A 24320-nucleotide genomic window follows, 5' to 3' on the forward strand; every position below is an offset into this window, starting at 1 on the left:
CAATTGTATGTGACGCAGAAAGCCGTTTCTCTTCGGTTGAGAGTTCTGGGAAAGGTGCAGCAAGTGGGTAAATGGGTTTTGCGTGAATCGAATGACAGACAGCAAGCAGATCGAAAGACCACTTGTGAAATGCTGCTCGCCAGGTACAAAAGAAAGTCATTTCTCCATCGAATAGTGACACGTGATGAAAATGGATATACTTTGAGAAACCTAAGCGTCGTAAATCAAGGGTCAATCCAGGCAAACCATCGACATCCACCGCAAGACCACATCGCTTTAGAAAGAAGACAATGCTCTTGTGTTTGGTGGGATCAGAAGAGTCTCATCTATTATGTGCTGCTAAAACCTGGTGAAACCGTGAACACTGCTCGCCACCAACAACAAATGACTGATTTAAATCGAAAAACGACCGGAATATGGAAAAAAGGTAACAAAAAGTCTTGTTGCTGCATGGCAACACTCCATCACACGGAGCAAAAGGGGTCAGGGAAACAATCGAGGCGTTAAGTTGGGAGATACTAGGATATGCGGCTTATTCTCCAAACTTGGCTCCCACCGATTATCATCTGTTTGCATTACTGGGACACGATCTCGAGGAACAAAGCTTCAATTCGTATGAAAACGCGCGAGAATGGCTCGCTGAGTGGTTCGCTTCAAAAGAAGAACTATTTTTTTTGGCGTGGCTTTCATGACCTGCCGCAGAGGTGTGAGAAACGCATGAATAGCTATGGAGGTTATTTTGAATAAAATATTGTTTATCAGTTTCCAACAACAGAGTGTAATTATTACAACCAAATTCCGGTTTCATACTTCTGCACCTGGTAGGTTCCCAGATATGTGAGTGGCTCGGAGATTTCTTAAGTAACAGTACACAGTATTATGTCCTCGACGGCGAGTGTTCATCAGAGACACGTGTGATAGGACCGCTATTATTCTCTGTGTGCATAAATATTCTGATAGGCATGGTGAGCAGCAATCTGTTGCTACTTGCTGATGACGCTGGGGTGTACGGGAACGTGTTGTCGTTGAATAACTATAGGAGTACACACGGTGACAGATGAATTTCTAGTTGGTGTGATACAGGTACTCGTTTTTGTAATTACGCCTCCGGCTCGTTTCTTTTTAAACGCCCCTTATACATCGATACTCAGCAAATCACACTAAAGTGCCTGCCAGAGGGTTCATCGAATCATCTTCATAATAACTCTCCATTATTCCGATTTCGAACAGCGCGCAGAAAAAACCAACGCCTGTGTCTTTCCGTGCGAGCTCTGATTTCCATTATTTTATTATGGTTATCATTTCCCCCTGTGTAGATTGGCATCATCAAAATATTTCCGTATTCGCAGGAGAGAGTTGGTGACAAATTTCGTGAGAAGACTCCAGCGCAACGAGAAACGCCTTTGTTTTAATGACGTTCACCCCACATCCTGTATCATGTCCGTGACACTCTCCCGCCTACCTCGCGATAATACAAAACGTGCTACCCTTCTTTGAACTTGATCTATGTACTCCGTTAATCCAACCTGGTAAACATCCCAGACTGTGCAGCAGCACTCCAAAAGAGAACGAGCATAGTGTAGGCAGTCTCTTTTGTAGATCTGTTAGATTTTCTAGGTGCTCTGTTAATAAAACGTAGTCTTTGGTTTGCCTTCCCCACAACATTTTCTATGTGTTTTTTCCAATTTAATTTATTCCTAATTGTGATTCTTAGGTATTTAATTCAGTTTACGGCCTTTCGACTTGATTGATTTAACGAGTAACCGAAGTGTAACGGATTCCTTTTAGCACTTATGTGGATGACGTCTATATTTCATTGTTTAGGATGAATTGCAGATTTTCGCGCCTTACAGATCTCTTGTCCAAGCCATATATTTTTTTATTTTAATTCTGTTTTATTCGATGACCTTCCGTCAATTACTGCGAACTGTGACGTCTCTGACAGGGAATCACGAATACAGTCACATAAGTGAGACGATATTTCATAAGCACGCAATTTCACTACGAGCTGCTTGTGTGGCACAGTGTTAAAAGGTTTCCGAACATCCCTTACCAATATCACTCAACACTTCGTGCAAGTAAAGAGATAGTACTGTTTCACAAGAACGATGTTTTCCAAATCCATGTTGACTGTGCGTCAATAGACATTTGTCTTCCAGGTAATTCACAATGTTTGAACACAATATATGTTCCAGAATCCTGTTGCATATCGACTTTAATGACATGGGTCTGTAATTTAGTGGATTACTCCCACTACCTTTCTTGAATATTGGTGTGACCTGTGCAACTTCACAGTCTTTGGGTATGTATCTTTCGTCGAGCGAACAGTAGTATATGGTTGTTAAGTATGGAGGTCTTGCGCCAGCATACTCTGAATGGAACCTAAATGGTAGTGTGTCTGGACTGGAAGACTTGCTTTTGTTAAGTGGTTTAAGTTGGTTCAATACTCCGAGTATATATTCTTCTAAGTTATCCATGTTAGCAGCTGTTCTTGATTCGAATTCTGCAATATTTACTTCGTCTTCTTTGATGAAGGCTGCATTTAGTATCTCTGCTGCTGCAGCAGCAGCACCACAATCATGTATAGTATTTCGATTGCTAACGCGCAGAGAAGGTATCGATTGTGTCTTGCCGCTAGCATGCTTTACATACGATCAGCATCTCTTTGGAGGTTCCGAGACAAAGTTTCATTGTGGAAACTATTATAAGCATCTCGCACTGCAGTCCGCGCTAAATTTCGTGCTTCTGTAAAATATTGCCAGTCTTTGAGATTTTGCATTCTTTTAAATTTAATATGCTTTTTTCGTGGTTTCTGGACAAGTGTTCTGACTTGTTTTGTGTGCCACGGGGGGATCAGCTCCGTTGTTTTTTAATGTATTTGGTATAAATTAATTGCTGTCGGTACTATTTCTTTGAATTCAAGCCGCATCTGGTCTACACTTGCATTGTTAATTGGGAAAGAGTGGACATTGTCTCTCAGGAAGACGTCAAGTGAATTTTTATCTGCGCTTTAGAATAGGTATATTTTTCGTTAATTTTTGGAGGCTTTGGGGATTAAAGTACTCAGTCTTGCTACGACAACCCTGTGTTCACTAGCTCCTGTATCTGTATTGCTGCTCGTTATTAGCTCAGAATCCTTTGTTGCTAAGAGGTCAAGTGTGTTTTCGCAACCATTTACTATTCGCGTGGGCTCATGAAATAACTGCTCGAAGTAATTTTCAGAGACTGCATTTAGCACAATTTCGGATGATGATTTGTGCCTATCTCCGGATTTAAAGATGTGTTTTCGCCAACTTTCGGCACTTTACAATGGCCGAAGAGTACTCGGCCAAAAGCTCGTGTATTTTGAACCACTTGACGCGGACGGAAGCTCGAGAGAATTTTTATGAGTACGTATCACCACGAATCCATCCATTCGTATAAACCTGGTTGATATATTTTGTTTGTTTTTGTTTTGCTTTAGGGCGCAAAAAACTACTTGGGTCATACGCGCCCAAGTCAAAACTATAGAAAACACACACACACACACACACACACAGAAGTTAAACGACCATACGTCAGTCCCAATGGACAGAACAGGAAACAGCTAAAAATAGGCACGTGGAAAAAGGACTAAAAAACACCATGCAAAAATGGAGGTACAAAACAAAAAATTAAATGGCGGATGAAAAGTAAAACGCGGTCGATAGCCCGTGCGTCTTTCGCTAAAACGCCTGATAAATCAGACGGCAAACCCCAGCCGGAACGTAAATTGTTAAAGAAAAGGGCATTCCAGCATGAAGTGGCGGACAATTAAAATTTGGGCGCAGTGTGTACAAAGCGGTGCGTTAGCGCCACTTAGCAAATGACGATGGTTGAAAAGGCAGTGCACAATACGCAGCCGAGTTAAAATAATCTCCTCCCGGCGGGAGGGCCGAGAGGAGTTCGTCCAAGGCGCTGGAGAAGCTTAATAAGTCGAAGCTTATTCCTGTAAAGGGAGGACCATTGGCTATGCCAAAGGGACACCACCTCCTGACAGACAGTAACGCAGAGATCATCGGAGGGAATATAGGTACTCGCGGGCTGAGGTACAAGAACTGCAGCCTTGGCAGCAACGTCAGTAGCCTCGTTTCCTGGCAGACTGGCATGACCAGGGACCCACAGAAACATCACACTGGCTCCACCAAGAGTGAGCAAGTGACATTCCTGGACCCGCTGCACTAAGGGATGAGCAGTGTACAGCGCACATAGGCTATGAAGGGCACAGAGTGAGTCTGAGCAGAGGACACAATGGGAAAGGCTGTGTCGCCGGATGCACTCTGTGGCCTGATACAAGGCGAAGAGCTCGGCTGTAAATATTGAGAAGTGTGCCGGAATCCAACATCGAAAGTGCGGGTGCCAATGACGAAGGCACACCCGGCCTCACGGTCAGTCCGAGAGCCATCAGTGTTGACAAAGGTACAATCGCGAGGTTCCATGCGAAGGTCGTCAAACTGGAGGCGAGAGACCGAGGCTGGAGTAGTGTCCTTAGGAAGCAATAGAAGGCCAAAGTTAAAATGGGCCGCTTCACGAAGCCAAGGTGGTGAAAGGTGCACACCCACTGGGAAAGTTGCAGATAGTGTGAAGGTAAGCCGCTTTAGCATGTGCCGAAAGCGGACTCGAGGAGGTAACAGAGAAGAGGGACGAGCCACATACTGATGATCAAAGGAATCATCAAAGAAGGAGGCATAGGAGGGGTGGCCACGCGTGACAGACAAACGGCATGCGTACCTGCTGAGAAGAAAGTCACGGTGGTAGGACAGTGGTGGTTTAGCAGCTTCAGCATACAGGAAATCTTGATCTTCAAAGGTCGCCAAGGTGGAGTAAAGCTGCCAGTCAGTCCTAGGAAGCTGCCATTTAGGCGTGTACGCGGATGGGGTAGGGGTCAGCAAACGGATAGCACACGGGAAATAGTCACTCGAGTACGTGTCAGAAAGAACGGACCACTCAAGACGATGGGCAAGCTGGGCAGTGCAGAGGGAATATGTGTGTAAGGAGTCGGAAAGGAAAGTGGGTGCTCCAATGTTAAGGCAGGAGAGGTTAAGTTGGTTAAGGTGGTCAGCCAAGAAGGCACCTGTCTGACAGGTCCTGGGAGAACCCCAAAGGGGATGACGTGCATTGAAGTCACCGAGAAGCAAAAATGGGAGAGGCAGCTGCCCAATAAATTGAAGGAAGTCTGCCCTGGTGACAGCGAGTGATATATAGTACAGAGGGAAAAAGTCAGGTGGGGGAAGGAAAAGGTGAACTGCCACACACATTGGTAGTCAGCGAGATGGCATGATTATGAATGTCATCCCATATGAGCAGCATGACGCCTCCACGAGAGGGATTGCCGATCTCCGGGGAAGGTCAAAACAAATAGGTAAGAAATGTGAAAGCTCAAAGTAGTCGTGAGGGCGCAATTTCGTTTTCTGAAGGCAGAGTACAAGGGGACGCTGCAACGCTAGAAGCAGCCGTAAATCCTTTGTGGACCGAAGGCCCCGAACGTTCCATTGGAGGAGAGTCATCATGATGAGACGTGAGGGTGTCACCTCGGCGGCTGCCGAGTGACAGCTGGGGAAGAGGCGCTACTACAGGGCACAGAGAAAGGAGGATCCTTCTCCAAGGGGCCCACAGAAGCATCAGCTTGCTTGTGCGGTCTGTCTGTGGAGTCCAACGCCGAAGAACGGTTATTGGTGCGCACTGGCGATACAGAGGCTGGCTGGGCTAAGGTATAACGTGCCGACACCATCGAAGAGGATCTTCGAGGTGGCAAAGGCGAAGACCGTTTACCGTTGTATGACTTCTTTCAGCCTTTCCAGTTAGATGAAGACTCGGGTGTCGTTTGGCTGGAGGAACAGAGGAAGTCTTCATGGTAGTACTCCTTCTGTCTTTTCTGGCCTACCGGTTGTGTAGCTCGTGGCTTCACCCACTTGAGGCCAGAGTTTGACAGCTTCTTGCACAGCTGTACAGGGGGGACGGCGATGCTACCTTGGCACTGGGCGATTTCACGACCTCAGAGGTGAAATGGAGGTCGCACGTCTGCTTGGTCATGTCCTCCAAGGAGCGAGGGGTAACAACAGCAGACCTATAGGTACCAGATGGTAGCACACGGAGTTTGCGACTAACCAGCATCTTGCGATCAAGGCATCTTTTCCTTTAACCGGATCTCTTGAACAGCACGCTCATCAAGATACACTGCACACTCCCGAGAGGAAGCGGCATGTCCGCCATTGCAGTTGATACAGCGGGGAGAAGGAGGTGAACACTCATGCGCATCCCTACCCCAGGTGACACATTTGGCTGGGTGTCGAAAACGTTCTAGTGTTATTAAAACGATTACACTGGTAACAGCGCATCAGATTCAGAATGTATGGCTGGAAAGTGATAATACCATAGCCTGCTTTGAGTTTGGACTGAAGCACCACTCTATGAAAGGTGAGAAAGAGAGTGTGGGTAGGCGCTAAGGAGGAATCCACCTTTTTTATTACACGATGAACGGCAATGACACCCTGATCAGAGAGGTAAGATTGTATTTCGGCCTCTGTTAGACAGTCGAGCAGCCTGGTGTAAATTACACCACGGGAAGAATTCAAAGTTCTGTGGGCCCCATCATGAACAAGGCAACCGTGGAGAAGCGAGACAGCAAGAAGTTGTTGTGATTGAGAATCAGAAGTGGCCTCCAAAAGCAGAGTGCCATTCCATAAACGAGAGCAGGATTTCACAGGGCCAGCAATTGCATCTACAACTTTCTGAATAATAAACGGATTTACCGTGGCGAAGGATTGGCCATCTTGAGTACACGAGACCACGAGGAACCGTGGTGCAGCAGGAAGGGGCTTTGAATCGTTAGTCTCGTTGCATTTACGTTTTGTAGAAGCTGAGTGCGAAGATGATTGCCAGCAGCTCCGATGGTGCGCTCCCTTCACAAGGGGGCGCACCCACCTTCGGTAACTGTTAACACCTCAGGTCACACCTCCCGAACATCTGACAGGGGGACCAATCGGCAATTTGGGAAGGTTACAGCTCAGGCAATCGCCCATCCTTGGGCCTGGCCTGTACCAGGGGGTACGTGCGAACTTTACCTGTCGCCCCGGGGCTGGGAATTACGCGGTACCCAGTCACCTGTTACTCGTCAGACGCGTGGGCCGGCCTTCAGGAGCGCACAGGGAGGAAGAAGAAAAAAGAGGACTCTCAAACGCCGAAACGGAGGAACGAGAGGAGAAGGGAAGCAAAGGAAAAGGGAGCGAAAAACGAAGGTGAGACTGTTTGCAAGTAAGCGACGGAATGCAGGACATTCGCAAGATACCCCAGACGTATTCCGCAAGGGAGAGGAAAAAGAATAGCAAGAGGACAGACATGTAGCACGGAAGGGAAAAAATGCTGCAAAGGCTGGGGACCCGTGGTAGCCAAGCACGAACCCGCCAAATAGTGGCGAGCCCCCTGGGGGTAACCTGGTTGATGTTCACAGTAACCTGAATGACTGGGCCCCAGTCATGCTTCAAAAATTCCGCCAAAACAGAGGATCAGTTTCCGCCCTTTACAGCACTGTCCACACTGTGCAAGTCAAACTCCTTCATGGGCTGTAAATGCACTTACTGTGTTCCATCTTCTGAAAAAGCTGCGAAATCTTGTCACATTGCAGCACATTACATCTACATCTACATCTATACTCCGCGAGCCACCTTACGGTGTGTGGCGGAGGGTACTTATTGTACCACTATCTGATCCCCCCTTCCCTGTTCCATTCACGAATTGTGCGTGGAAAGAACGACTGCTTGTAAGTCTCCGTATTTGCTCTAATTTCTCGGATCTTTTCGTTGTGATCATTACGCGAGATATATGTGGGCGGTAGTAATATGTTGCCCATCTCTTCCCGGAATGTGCTCTCTCGTAATTTCGATAATAAACCTCTCCGTATTGCGTAACGCCTTTCTTGAAGTGTCCGCCACTGGAGCTTGTTCAGCATCTCCGTAACGCTCTCGCGCTGACTAAATGTCCCCATGACGAATCGCGCTGCTTTTCGCTGGATCATGTCTATCTCTTCTATTAATCCAACCTGGGAAGGGTCCCATACTGATGAGCAATACTCAAGAATCGGACGAACAAGCGTTTTGTAAGCTACTTCTTTCGTCGATGAGTCACATTTTCTTAGAATTCTTCCTATGAATCTCAACCTGGCGCCTGCTTTTCCCACTATTTGTTTTATGTGATCATTCCACTTCAGATCGCTCCGGATAGTAACTCCTAAGTATTTTACGGTCGTTACCGCTTCCAATGATTTACCACCTATGGCATAATCGTACTGGAATGGATTTCTGCCCCTATGTATGCGCATTATATTACATTTATCTACGTTTAGGGAAAGCTGCCAGCTGTCGCACCATGCATTAATCCTCTGCAGGTCCTCCTGGAGTACGTACGAGTCTTCTGATGTTGCTACTTTCTTGTAGACAACCGTGTCATCTGCAAATAGCCTCACGGAGCTACCGATGTTGTCAACTAAGTCATTTATGTATATTGTAAACAATAAAGGTCCTATCACGCTTCCCTGCGGTACTCCCGAAATTACCTCTACATCTGCAGATTTTGAACCGTTAAGAATGACATGTTGTGTTCTTTCTTCTAGGAAATCCTGAATCCAATCACAAACCTGGTCCGATATTCCGTAAGCTCGTATTTTTTTCACTAAACGTAAGTGCGGAACCGTATCAAATGCCTTCCTGAAGTCCAGGAATACGGCATCAATCTGCTCGCCAGTGTCTACGGCACTGTGAATTTCTTGGGCAAATAGGGCGAGCATACCATCAGTTAGCTATTTTCCTGTTTCTGTACAGTTTGGCCCATTAAAAACGTGAAACTTCCTTTTCTACTGTGAGCAACTGGCTTTTGCCCGGTATCTGGCACGAAATAACCTTTCGTAGTGTCCATTCGGAAGATGGACCTAAATTAACTGACAGCAGCGCTCCTGTCGGGTTTGAAATCTATTGTCATTGTTGAGGCGTGACACCCTCCACTCATACCTGCAGGTTAGAATTATTTGACGACCACTTTTCTAACTCAGTCATACATGGCTGCGAATGGCAGACCCGTTGGATAGTCTGCGTTGATACACCAACAAATAAGGCAACTTCATGCACCGTATGCCATGGGCTCGTTCAAATACAATAACTCGCCCCCACGTAGACCCTTCTTACTGCGATAATAGCGCGCGCGAGCACACACGCTTCCAAGCCTGGACTATCACATCTGCGATGGACGGTCACATGGTCCACCGGCACCATTTCTACTCCACATACAGAGCTATAAGGCTCCTAATTTGCCCCTTTAATGGGTGACTAATGTTTTGTGTGATAAGATTTTCAGTGGTAGCCGGTTATCTTGTGCTAATGTGGCGCAGCACACTTCAACTATTGCACATTTCGAATGTGTGCTGGAAATTACAATAAAATTGTGCCATTTTTCTTCCAATGTGTGCTGGTATGCAAATAAAATTAACAAAAACATGTTTTATAGCGCTGTCTCCGTGATAAATAGAAATCAATGTAAAGTTGTGAAATGATGGTCAGTCACTCTACGATGAACTCAGAGAAGTCACACACCTGTCTGTTTCCGATTTATCATGCTCCGATGTGACATCATCCCTTCCGGCACCGCGAGTGCTACGTTTTTCACAGCACCAGGTGAACATTTTAGTTTAAAAGTACGTGTGAAGTATTGTGCAAGCGTAAAGCATGCTCAGTGTTTGTACAATAGTTCAGAGCAGCAATTCACGCAGCTGCGTGTAGCGCAGTGGTTAAGTGCACCGACTGGCAATTCATCAGCTCTTGTTCTATTCCCGCTCCTACTATCATTTTTCTCGTTTTATTTTATTCGTCGCACTGCTAAACGATAAATGATACAATTTAAATACATTTAAATAGTTCAGTCTGTATACGTAAAATTAATAGATTCAATTTAGTTACGATTATCACCCTTGTAAGTCAAAAGGCTCAACGCCACCAAATTGTAGCACATTCTTAAAATTTTGCAGGAGTCACCACTGGAGATTATCATCAAATATCGGCGATCACGATGACGTCACAGAGGACGTCTCCAGACTAGCCACATGACGAAGACTGCAACGCGGTAGCGCTGAGGCACAGTTAGTATTACGCCTCTCGGTCATAGCTTTTACATTGTCCTTGCCGGGGCACAGAGACTCGCAGCTATTGTCTGCGTCACGTAATTGACACTGACAAGGGGGACTTGCACTGCTCATGCGGAGGAGAGGTTGCGGTGCGACGACTTCCCGTGAAGGCATGAGAAAGCGACCGGAGGAGCCACGAGTGCACGCCATGTTGGGTCACGGTCCATTATAAATGCAGATACCCTGCCGTCTAGGGGCCCGCGCACAATGAGGCCCGAGGCTGATGGCTGCTGGCCATTCATCTGGAACTCCAGACGCGACACCGCCGCGTGCAGGTGGCGGCTGCACGTGTTCTGCACTGCAAGGTCCGCGCGTTCCCTGTCTGCCGGCAAGAGAGCGGAAGGAAGAGTTAATGCTCTAACGTCCCGTCAACACCGAGGTCATGAAGGCCGGAGCACCGTGCAGTGATTATGACCATGCTACGGAGGTTGTGGCTCCTGCGCAACGCTCGAAATACCTCGGTCGACGAACCATGTTGTCACCTAACGTCCCATCGCTATCGTCGTCAGGAGGTGAAAACTGTGCACCAGAAACTTGAAAGCGTATTGTACTCATGCTCAGCAGATATGCTGAAGAGCCAGAACGACCACTGCCCACCGCGAAATTGAGTGTCATCTGGTGACGTGTGGGTACCGGGTACGGTAAGGAAAGTACGGAGGGACTTCAGTAAATTACATATGCCGTCCCACGCTAAGACAACTGCCGAACATGAGTGGAAAATTGTCAGAAGTGAGTACATGTTCTGAATTTCCTGCAGAGAGAGTTCTCCTGAGGCACGGATAAAGCGTGCATCACTGTGCGCGATCGTTATGGCTCGGCAACTGGTAACGTCCTCCAAAGATTAAGTACAAGCGCTAATACGATTCTTGTGGGGGAAACGTCTACATTATCCACTTATTCACCGTGAAATTCTGATGGTATATAGACCAAAAGCAGTGTAGCGCCAGGCGTAGTGAAATGGTTCCAAGAATGTGACCAAGACCGCGCAGATGTCGGTGATGGTGATCTTTTCGACAAGCTGGAAGACTATCTTTGGGGGGGGGGGGGGGGGGGGGAGATAGATAGGTTTGGATGGATTGGATTGTTTGGGGAAAGTGACCAAACAGCGAGGTCATGGGTCTCATCGGATTAGGGAAGTCAGCCGTGCCCTTTCAAAGGAACCATCCCGGCATTTGCCTGGAGCGATTTACGGAAATCACGGAAAACCTAAATCAGGATGGCCCGAGAGATAGGTTTCCCATGAACATTCTCACAGCGGCTCTCGAATAGTTCCGTGACCATGGAGCGGATTTCTATCGTCGAGGAAATGAAAGAACGTTCCGACTGTTACGTAGAGAGACTATATTGAAAAATAGTGTCATGTATGAGTGTCACTTTGAAGGGTAGTGTAGCATTCAGTAAAAGGTATGTGGCCCGCAAAAGAACATGAAAATTTCTTTTTGAAGTACTCTAGTACATAAACGCAGTAGATACGAATGGAGTTATTCGAGCGACGATACGGGTCGCAAACGGCGGGATCCTCCAAAAAAAAAAAAACTTTGACAAAGGCCAGACTGTTTTGATCCCGCAACTAGGAGCGAGCTTCTTGGAAACAGCAAAGCTGGTGGGCTCTTCGCTTGTTACTGCCGTGCGCATCCACAGTATGTGGTATCACGAGTAGGCGACAAAGGATTGTACGTCTAGGCTTTATTACCGGATGTGGAGGTCGAAGGTCTGTGAAAGCAGGAAACACGGCGGTCTGTGACACGTCTGAAGACAGAGATGCAGGTGCAAGTGTTTCGGAGCACATCGTTCAGCGCACACTGTTGACCAGTAAAATGGTTCAAATGGCTCTGAGCACTATGGGACTTAACATCTGTGGTCATCAGTCCCCTAGAACTTAGAACTACTTAAACCTAACTAACCTAAGGACATCACACACATCCATGCCCGAGGCAGGATTCGAACCTGCGACCGTAGCAGTCGCGCGGTTCCGGACTGCGCGCCTAGAACCGCTAGACCACCGCGGCCGGCGTTGACCAGTAAACCACGTCTACCTCTTCCCATGTTGACCCAACGACATAGTTAATTACGACTGCAATGGAAACAAGATCATCGAGACAGGATCGTGGATCAATGGAAACGAGCCGCCTCGTCAATTCGATCACATTTCTTCGACCTTCAGGTCGAAGGTCGTGTCTGGATCAGAGGGAATTGACTTGTTTGCCCCTCTCGACAGACAAAAACATTTCCGCACTCATTTCGACATAAACATACCACCAAGTAACTTACATCTGTACGTAACTGAATACTATGATTGCTGCTGATGATAAAAATAATAATAAGAGTAATAAATACATGTACACTGAACAACCGCTCTCAAATCAGACCGAAACTGTTTAGGGTGTGCTTTCTTTGTAGCAAATTTGTCGATCAAGTCTCCATAATTTAGCTGGTGTGTTAAGTCAGAATTCATGGAGAGGACGGCAAGACTGCTGACTCTATGCTCGACTGTGATGACCGCAAATAATTCTTGAGTCTTCTGAGGGGAGAGAAAAGCTCTCGGCCGAACAACTGGTTGCAGGAGTTGACCGAAGTATTTGTAGCGCTATATACAAATTAGGAAACGGTTCTTACTCGTGATTTCCACGCAACATACTATCGGAAGCACTTAGGCAGGAATATTTTCTTTCGCCGCTCATCATGTAGGCTTTAAAATTAATAACTTCATCACTCTAAAATTCTTCCAAATCGTCTTTGCTACGCTGTTACAGTTTTCTAGCACATTTCAACATTTAAGTGTTGTCTCGTCCAGAAAAAAACTGCTTATGAACTCAAATTGCTACAAAGCTCATCAAACTATTTTTTCTCTCGTTCCTATTCAGATAGCAGTTGTCGATAATAATCAGAAATGTGTTCACCCAAAAATCTTCCTTTCTCTCAAAAGCAGTATCAAACTGAGCTGTTTCGACACTGTTTTCTTGCCTTTTTCTTTTCGATGTCATTTTATACATATTTATCTTACTATTTTCTATGTCATCGCTGTTATGTATGTCGTACACAGAAAGATTCTCTGTTATGTTTTTAGATAAAGAAGCGTACAACTTTATTATACTCCCAATATCGGTTCCAACATTCGCAACAATTTATTTCTAACATTTAATCCTAAATGTCGCTTACCAAAAAGTTTCCAGACTGTGCAGACTCCTCAGCATTCCAGTCGCCTCTTATCTTAGTGAAGCATTTTGAGCATCAGCCTGGATAACGTCCCAGGTGGTATTACTTCTTCCCAGTTAAGACAAGCTCTAGCAGTCACCGTGACGCCCTGATCAGCCTGTTTCCAAGTGTCGTTTTACGGAGATCGAACTACGAAATTTTAGCTGTAAAATGTTCGAAAGGCTCATCGAAGAAGAGAAGAAAGTGTAAATTTGATGCAACAGATGGAAAAATGAAGCCCCTTGAGGACAAAATTCTGCTACACACGATCCTGCCCAGTTAAGGGAGATAGTTACACACGCAATACACACACTAAGACGATTGACCAGCGTAAGTACATGCCACATATTGCTTGCATTGTCCTATGACACATTTTCTTAATGAATTTATTAATGAATCAGATAATTCTTCTGATTTGTACTCAGACTTTGGGACAGAACAGAAAGATCTTTCAACAGTAAATCAACCTTTTGATAAGTACTTTAAACAAAAGATAGCTGATCCACATGTGTAACATAGGGGATGGTGTCCGACAAGTTTGAAAAAACATTTATTTTCCTTCTCTTCATCTACAATATACTTTACCAGCACTTCTGTCAGAATTGATACAAACTCACCATAAGTTTGAAAAGAGCTATATGATGCGCTCCCTTTTCCTTTGTTTCCAAGGAGTTCTGCACGATTAGCTAGAAATCGACTGAATTCTGCCATAAGCTGTAGTGCCATCTCGAAATTTCCGTGATGTGTTGAATCAAAGCCATAATTGTCATCCCTGAAAGATAGGAGTTGTATGTAAAAGTTCCTGATCACACGTGGTCTAGTGGCTAGCGTTGTTGCCTCTGGATCACGGGGTCCTCGGTTCGATTCCCGGCCGGGTTGGGGATTTTCTCTGCCCGGGGACTCAGTGTTTGTGTTGTCCTCCTCATTTCGTATCATCATCATCATCGTCCGTGACAGTGGCTAGATCGTACTGTGTAAAGAGTTGGACTCTGTAGGAATTGGGACTTCGTACAGGCTTTGATGGCCGCACAGTTGAGCGCCCCACAAACCAAACATCATGATCATCATGTCGATCACACCAATAACTCTTCTCAAAGTGTTCCTCCTCTATTTTACTTCTGTCTCAAGTTGACATGCTAGTTCCTTATCTATTCCCCCTTGATTTGTCCTTTAGCTTTTGAAATTAACACACATTTTCTCCGTTCGGCTGAATTTTTCATGTGCAATTAATCGGGACTGACCGTTTTTCCAGCCATTAAATTAGGTTTTGTAAGCTCTGATGTTCCATTAAACAGTTAACATGGGACACTAACGAAGCTACTCTTGCTTTGAGACTATACTGAAAAAGTCTGTTGTTTCTCGCTATCCCTCACCGTTCTGGAAAACAAACCTTCCTTATCTATTCCCCCTTGATTTGTCCTTTAGCTTTTGAAATTAACACACATTTTCTCCGTTCGGCTGAATTTTTCATGTGCAATTAATCGGGACTGACCGTTTTTCCAGCCATTAAATTAGGTTTTGTAAGCTCTGATGTTCCATTAAACAGTTAACATGGGACACTAACGAAGCTACTCTTGCTTTGAGACTATACTGAAAAAGTCTGTTGTTTCTCGCTATCCCTCACCGTTCTGGAAAACAAACCTTTATTTAAGTACATCAGAACGTCAGTATTTGCTTGTATGAATTACTAAAACCGCAATCCATATTCTGGATCACATGACCTCGTTTAGTGATATGATCACTAAGGAATTCATTGTTATCCAGGATCGTCCGAATCTGAATCACTATAATTTGTTTTATATGCGCCGTTTGGGACAACAAAATGATTGTATCTGTTCCATTATACACACTGTACATTTTCGATACTGTTCACCAGCCGTTCTACTTCACACCATTCAGCGTTACACCCCACACAGCTAAACCCCACACAGCTAAACCCCACACAGCTAAACCCCACACAGCTAAACTCTGAAGTTTCTAGACTCGAGCTGGAACTAGTTGGCTGTGTTTTACTTTTAAACAGTGTATTGATTTTTGCTCTCTGTCTCTCAATTCCTCTTTCTTTATTGCCTTTCCGTCAGCGAATTTCCGGTACCGAGAACCACTTTCTATTCTCCGCCTGTCATTTTAATTAGTACTAAAATATAAATCACAAACTAAACATTAAATGACTACACTATTTGCAGTTTCAAGTTAAACTGAACAGCCAACCAGGCTTCTGGCTGCTAGAATGACTGACGGTATTTTCTTTGAATTTGAAGATTGAATAGACATTGTTGAGTGACGACGAGGGTTACTGCTATGACAGTGTTAGAGATGTCTCCCATCACAACGCATAACAGCGAGCAGTGAGATTTGCCTTACTAGCGTATACCACAGTGGAAGGCCCAACACTGAATAAAGTAAATAATGGTCACAACGTAACCTTTTCACTAAAAGGAAACTGACTTTTTTCGTTGCCTAATCAGACTGTTCATGAAATAAGAGCTGACTTGTTACATAGAGGTGCCAACTTCTACTGGTGCCAAAACTGGACAACTCAAAAGATTATTATTATCATTATTCACAACGCATTGCACAATACATACGTTACAGCTGCTACAAGAGGAAGCATACATTTATTCAACACGATACTCACTGTAGAGGATATAAAATGTAGACTGGCAATGGCAAGGAAAGCGTTTCTGAAGAAGAGAAATTTGTTAACATCCAGTATTGATTTAAGTGTCAGGAAGTCGTTTCTGAAAGTATTCGTATGGAGTGTAGCCATGTATGGAAGTGAAACATGGACGATAAATAGTTTGGACAAGAAGAGAATAGAAGCTTTCGAAATGTGGTGCTACAGAAGAATGCTGAAGATTAGATGGGTAGATCACATAACTAATGAGGAAGTATTGAATAGGATTGGGGAGAAGAGAAGTTTGTGGCACAACTTGACCAGAAGAGGGGATCGGTTGGTAGGACATGTTCTGAGGCATCAAGGGATCACCAATTTAGTATTGGAGGGCAGCGTGGAGGGTAAAAATCGTAGAGGGAGACCAAGAGATGAATACACTAAGCCGATTCAGAAGGTTGCAGTAGGTACTGGGAGATGAAAATGCTTGCACAGGATAGAGTAGCATGGAGAGCTGCATCAAACCAGTCTCAGGACTGATGACAACAACAACAACAACAACTCACTGTTAATACTGCGAATGCAGCAAGTCTGAAATTGCTTTGTTAGTTATATTTTGAAGCTGTGCTTCTTTTCTGACTTCACAGCCTTAACAACTTCTTTCCCTTTGTCGGGTCTGACAAATTTAACAAATTCAACACATTTCATACGGTAGTTAAATTCACAAATAGTTCGGCTTTCACCATTTTCACTTTGAGACCGTTTCTTTCATTGCTCCCGATATTTAGCATCACAATGAAAATTCGGTTTACAAATTCATTTGGTGGTGGCATTGCTAGTAAATGTTTAACAACTTTCAGCAAATTATGTGCTTTGTATCTCTTAAAAAATGTCACCCATTTTTTTGACATGTTTGTATTTCGGAAAGTAGTCTGTCACCGTTTAGGATGAAATTACCTACAATTTTCATTATGTTCTCAATTTGAAGGGGCTCTTCAAGATTTAGCTGAGAGCTAAGCCTGAAAATTGAATCTTCACTTGCTACGGTCGCAGGTTCGAATCCTGCCTCGAGCATGGATGTGTATGATGTCCTTAGGTTAGTTAGGTTTAAGTAGTTCTAAGTTCTAGGGGACTGATGACCTCAGATGTTAAGTCCCATAGTGCTCAGAGCCATTTGAACCATTTGAATCTTCACTGAAGTCAAACATTTGTCTAGATATTTCAGAATCCTAGTATAGTCTTGATGATCATCCCTGACTAATTTTGCTTGTTCATGTTGTGGACTTTTTTCAGCTCTTGTTAACACCATGAATCCGAAAAATTATCTCTTTGTCTGTTAATAATTTCTGTATGCAACTTTAGGAATACAGAATATCTTTCAGCTATCTGTATATAATCACTTTCCACGTGTTCTATGGTTGTATTGAATAAGTGCATAGCATTGTCGACAAAATAACTGGAAATGTCAGGGAGTGTTACTTCATCGTCCATTTCACTGTCGTTTTCATGGACTACGAATGCCCAAATAAGTTTGGCCGTATTTCCTTCACCCTCGATTATAAAATAGGACTACAAAAAGGGCCAGTTCTATCTATGTACAGCAGAAAAATGAGTCAAAAAGCGTCTGGGAACATCCGGAGTAGTCCGGAGTACTGTGACTGCAGAAACTCAAAAAAGTTCTTCAGTTCACTCAGTTTCTTCGCGCTTGAAGAAAACTCATTAAATACCTTAACCACTAACGATCCAACGTCGTATGACACTCCATATTTTGCATTATTGTGCAGTATATGCGTGACGATGTCCTCAATAAGATGTGTTGCTTCAAACTTTTTTTTTTCTACTCCATGAAAACATTAGTTTCTCCCATAATTGACGGAAGAGTTATCCGCACCACAAGTAACTAGTTGCATTCCTGAAAGATCAGTCTTAAAGATGCTCTCTTTAATTTTCTGGGATTGGATGTTTCGTCAGTGTCTTCGTAATAATCTACGACAGCCGAAGTCGTTGCCATTTCTTGGGCGAAGTGCCAGTAGCAACTGGAAATAATTTCATATTGCCTTTGTTTAAAGCATCACATGCAATTGAGAATGGAGTTGTACCAACTTTTTAGAGAATTTGTTGCAGAGAATGTGGAGCCAATACGATCTCTACTACAGCTTCGGCTTTAGTCTGTCCCCAGTGAATTTTGGATTATAGTCTCGAATCTTGAAACAAAAAGTGAGATAGAGTATTTCCACAGTGTTGTGAAACGTAACTGATGAAGTTTCATTCCATATTATGTTAATATCAGTTCCGTTGCTGACACTTCCTCATCCTGGCTAGTTCCCACTGGCACAAAATACTTTTGAAGAATGGAGTTTCTTTACAGATCCCACATCTTATCAATATGAGGCTTGGTACTGGCCATTATTTCACAAAACAGAGATGAAGCTTAACAGAGCACAGCCATAACCACAACATAATACATGCTGTCCACTGCCAAATGGCAGCAACTTACTACCAGACGCTGCTACATCAGAAATGATTTTCCAGAGAAATTACATTAACCAATTCAGTGACTAATTCTGTACATTAGAAAAATGGAGTTCGTTTAAAATATAACTTGTATTGACAATAATTATTTTTGTCTGATTTTTTTAAAGAAATGTAAAAACACCTGGATGTCTAGTTCTTTCAGAATGTATATAATTTTGTGCAAAAAACATATAGGATATTCTCATAAATTCAGTAGCATAAAATATACAAATGTATATGTGCATATGTCTGGGATCTCTTCCCAAACCACTGGATCAATTTCAACGAAATCTGGCACAGAAACAGCAGGCCTCACTCGAAGTTCCAATAGGAGTGCGGGTATGGACAGAAGTGTGTTTTTCTTTCCAGCCCCTGGAGTATATGCTGCCTTGCATGACAGGCATGTTGTGTGGGACATTATTGGCCTTTTAAATCAACTGCTTTGCAGCACAGCCTACATGTCAGGAGCAAGGAACCGTTTTCTGGACCCTGAGATGTAGGATGTCCTGCATGACACGTTTGTAGTAGTAGTGGTAGTATATTCCAGCTTGCTGTATTACAGGGGCTAATTGTGCTGATGTGCATGGTTGAGGACAGGCTGAGATGGAAAGAGGAGGGTACAGACAGAGGGAGGGGAGGAGAGGGAAATGCATGAGGCATTTGGAAGATGTAGAGGTGTAGTGGGCAGGAGGAGAAGGAAGAGGGGAGGGCACAGAGATGAAAAGAGAGAAGGGGAGGAGGACTGGTCAGATGGAGGTCCGAGGAAGATACTTTAAGAGAGGGGGCAGAGGAAATGGGTGAAGGGAGGGGGAGGAGCCTAAAGATTCGTAGAAGTGGGAGGAAGAATTGGGCTAAGTGAGGATGTGTTCAATATATGTGTGTTAAACAAATACGCTGGTGACGCCGCCGGGAAACGGCTAGTATGTGATATTAAAATTGGCTCCCCGACAAATGCCGACAGTTACGCAGATGTCGGCAAAAATGGTATCGAGCAATTAATTTACAATGAGAACAGTACGGACACAATCAACTTGGAAGAGAGAAAATTACCCTTGAATTATTACAGTAGGCTATCACAAACACTTGGCCATAAAGGCATTGACTGTCTTGTCTCTCAGTGGGATAAATGTATTATTAGTTACGGCGATTACTTTTGAAATAAGAAACAGTCTACTTACTTTTTTTTCATTGTCTCGTTTTCATTTGACTGCCCCCTGTACGTTCCTTATACGTTAGAGGTAACAGTTAAAAACTTTATGATTAACTCTCTTGACTGGTGTACTGCTCTAGCCATTGTGTTACTTCTCTCGGTAGACGTACTACAGAGAATATCGAATGGACGTGTACTTGAATGCACGATCAGAGAATCTGGCATGCAAGCCGTCAAAGTGGGGTTACATGAAAGACCTGCATCCGGTCCCAAGCCGAAATACAAGTGACTGCTGGCTGGTTACACGCTGTAGCGACAGCACGCACTGGTAAACGTCGCCGTGACTCTAGGCAGCGCTAATGAGATGTGACGTGGCCGTGAGAAGCGGACGCCGGCATCTGTCAGCGGGATGCTGCGTGACGTCACATAATTGCACCGCTGGCCGCCCGTAACTGCGTCGCTTTAGTGCGTCAGCGCAGCGAGAGAGAGCGAGCGCGTGTCCACCGCGAATAAAACGAGCCGCTAATTAAACCAGTAGGCCGCACACCACACTCAGTTGCTCACTGCTTTTTGTGGCGCTGCCCCCCCCCCCCCCCTCCTCTGCTCAGAAACACAATTAGCACCCACTGTTTGTTTTTGTGGCGCGCAGCCCTGTAATTTTCAGCTGGGCTCGGAATGGTGTGTCTGTGTGTGTGTGTGTGTGTGTGTGTGTGTGTGTGTGTTACATCAGCATAGAACTGTCCCGCAGCGTTTGGCATCAGTCACATTAGTTCCGACTCTCGCAACCACCCATATTTACTAGTTAAGCCACGGTACCCATGCAAAGCTTCCGCACATTCATAGTTTTAAATAAAGACAGTACCTGGAATAAATGTAGTAATTGGGATACGGGTAGTTGTGGGACTTAAAAGTAAACATGTGTAAAATGAACCGAACGACGTGAAATAATAATCATAAATTTATGATACATCCTTATATATACGTTTCCATGTGTCCAAATACGTGTTTTGCATTCCGAATGTTTGTGCGGGCTCTTAGGAGATCATAAACTGTAAGTAGGGCCACATGACCTACAATTCAACATAATTCAACGGTAAGCATGTTAGACAGGAGAATCAATAGGTAACTCACAATTCAAGGTGACAATGAGAAATATGTTTGTCTTTTCCGAAAGTATATTTTTATAGAAAAGTCAGCTTGCACGGCGAGTAGAGATGATCGACAGCGAGTGTTTTACAACAAATAAAACGGTGTTTGTAAGACCATGATATGAAAAGCGAGTTAGGTTCGTAAAATATAAGTATGCAGATCGACGTACATAATACCCTTTTGCTTATAATTTTTAAAAGTTCGCAATGCTAAAATTTTCCACAAATAGTAAGCTTTTAGGCAAAATCGGTATACAGTGTCACAGGCCGATTAAAAAACTTTCCTAACGATACCTTATTAATCGCTGTACGAATAGTATGTGTTGAGAGACAGAGATATTGACTTGAGAAATAATGTACATAATAGTGCACCAATTTCATCATACACTTCTAATATATGAAGTGGTCACTCCAAACGTGTCAGTTGTGGCCACCTTGCGTTTCAATTTTTATACATCCTTCTTTCATCTTTAGAAAAATTTCAGCACCAGTGTAAACAAGCGTACTGTACTCTGCATACGAGCTTTCGAACGACGTTAAAAATTACACTGTTCCATTAAATACCCATACTTTCTAAAATGTGCGGTCGATACAAGACAGGAAGCATTCAGCATGCCTCAAATCACTTATCGTTGGCGTTGCCGACGTTTTGTGTACAGGGGAAGATGCGAAACAGTGTAACACGCTCCACAGTTTAACATTTGGATGTGTGTTTAAGTTATTACGTCGACAGCCTTCTATTTAACTTATTTGCGATTGTTATCTGTTAGCATTTTTGGCCAGTGTACTTTGAAGCTATTAAAATTCACCTTTGATGTACAGTGAAACAATGTGCCTTGAGGTACGTGAAGTAAACTTTTATCGTACTGTAATATTATAATTTAAATATCTTTGGGCTCTACTCAATGAAAGGAACGAGACAGACCAGGAAATTACTGCACGAATACAAGCAGGAAACTGGTCAAGGTTTGCTCTAGGAAAGCTGTTAAAGTCCCAGCTTCTATCGAGGTCCTCGAAAACAAAGGTATACAAGACAATAATACAACCTGTAGTCTTATATGGAGCAGAGACCTGGACTATCACCCAAAAGATGAAAACTCCTGACATATGAGAATGACATCCTCAGATTTTTGGGCCAGTGAAGGATGGAGATGAATGGAGGAAAAGAAAGAACTGTGAATTGCAGGAGCTATACAAGTCGAAGGACATCGTGGCAGTGATCAAAGAAAGAAGACTGAAGTGGTATGGACACGTAACGCGTCGAGAAGGCCAGAACATCAGGCAGGTAGTGGAGGAGGATATTAGAGGCAAAAGACCACGGGGAAGACCACGACTCCGATGGACTGATCAGGTCAGAGAGGATATGAGTACGCTGTGGCTGAAGAAGAATACATGGACCGAGGACGCTGGAGGAGGCTGATTGGTGAGGTCAAAGACCGACTGCGGTTTGTGTGGCCAACGCAGTAAGTTTAATATTCTCTTTATTACTTATAGTCGCAAACAACTGCTGTAATTCTGAGTATTAAGGCCTTAAATTACACACATAGAAATGTTAAATCATTTAGTGATGTATTACACTGCGAAAAATTCATAATATTTTGCAGTTATTTCGAAACTTAAAGAAATTTTGTAAAGCTGCTCTGATGTACAATGTAAGGTTTAATGTGGATCACACTGTAACACCGTCACAGTGATATTAGCGGTGCTATTCATGTTCTAGGAGCCACTGACAATGACGACGAAAGGGAGTAACAGAAAGATCCTTATAATATACCAACTGACTCCTTTAGCTTATTCTGTACACGTGATGAAAAAGAATAAGGAACCGAAAAAATAGCATGAGGGGAATCGGTTGCATTGCTACAAATAACCCAGTTAAGAGAAAGTGGAACAGTAAAATAAAAACAACAAGAGAAATCTTGCTTTCAAAAGACCCTGATTTGCCTAGAACAGTGGAAGACAAAATATGTAATCCTTTAGATTACTCAGACAGTGAAAATATCAAAGGACAACATAAGGGCGAAGAAGAAAACATTAAACCAGATGTTCAAAACAACTGTGTTTTAATAGGGTTCCCAAGCAAGAACACGGTTCACTATATTGGTAAAGCGGACAGGAATAAGGATAATATTAGTGACTATAAAGTGCCTTTTCTCCATAGAGGGCCAATGATGCATCAGCTATTGAGGATATACTAATGAATTTGCAACACTTGTGTCAGACAAAAGTGCTGTAATGACTCCAGCAAAAACTGTTTGCTTGAAAAAAAAAAATGAAAAAAAGAGCATTGATGTTTAAACTTTGTGTAAATCTAAAGAGTTCTAAAGTTCAATGAATATCATAAAAAGCTTTGTTTTCAAGGATTTTAAATATTGCTTTTGCCTAGTATTTAGTGGTAACTTCTAAAGAAGTTGAATAATACAAATTATGCCAACATGAACGTAGTTTCTCATGCTTGTTACACTGTACTCAAATATGTTACAGCAGGCATGGGCAGCCTTTTTCAACCCCTAATTCACATGCAATACTTACTTAATCCTAGAGCACTAATGCGGAGAAAATATCACATTTTTTGTAAACCATCGTTAATTTAATTATTCCAAATATTACTGAAAGGAATATAATCTTTATAGATTGTCAGATCCCCAATGGTTGCTACATACGAAGTAAGTAAAAAAGTCCCGTTTTATACATTAAAATTAGAATTTTGCTGCTCAGAATGTTATTGAAAAGGAAGTCATATTTCGTTATGCGCTAGTTATAAATTACTATGATTATTGTAACTCCGAAGATATTTTAAACGCAAAATAATTAGGGAATCTTCTGCTTTAGACACTGTTATTACAATGCATACAAGACCTAGCTCAATCTTCGACGGTCACCCATGGATTTTTCTTTCTTCATTTGCTGCTTCAAAGTCTCTATCTGCACCAATGACTTTTTTACACACAACGTTATCTTCAAGAAAATCATCTGCTCCGCTAAATTCTCTATTTTATGTGTCTCTATCATCTAGTTCAAGCGAATCACCCAGTACGTTTGTGTCAAAATCGGACTCAGCGCCATACGTATTGCGAAAATTTCAGCAGCAAATTTCAGTAACAAGTGGGTCAACGTGATGTAAATTAACACTCTTAATTGTGACTGCTTGATATTTTACGTAAGATTCCACACTAAGGTAAGTTCAAGCGATAAAATATTCCGATTTTTAGAAGCGAGACACAGCGTTACTAAACATTCGTAATATTTACTACAAGGGCACCAGTGTCAGCAAACCGCTGGAGTCACGCAATAAATTATTCAGCCATTGTTAACAACAATGGTTGCCATGGATGTACTAGAGAGCTTGTCGTTCAGGTATCCATACTGGCGGGGAACTGTGAAGAGATACCAGTTGCCATCTTAAATTTTATGAGGGTTTAGTAATCTACGCTTAAGCTAGTGGGCAGCCCGTGACGTACCGCCATAGTTGCGCTCTTAACGCAAGAATTCAGAACTATAACATCCGTGACG

The 24320-nt window shown here is 43.4% G+C and overlaps 1 protein-coding gene across 1 annotated transcript in view; it reads right to left on the reverse strand.

Moving 5' to 3' along the window:
• Positions 1-24320, reverse strand: part of LOC126456113 (uncharacterized) — a 605540-nt gene that overhangs the window by 235970 nt on the left and 345250 nt on the right. The gene's annotated exons all lie outside the window — the stretch shown is intronic.

The sequence above is a fragment of the Schistocerca serialis genome, chromosome 2, assembly GCF_023864345.2.
Source record: "Schistocerca serialis cubense isolate TAMUIC-IGC-003099 chromosome 2, iqSchSeri2.2, whole genome shotgun sequence".
Classification (NCBI taxonomy): Eukaryota; Metazoa; Arthropoda; class Insecta; order Orthoptera; family Acrididae; genus Schistocerca; species Schistocerca serialis.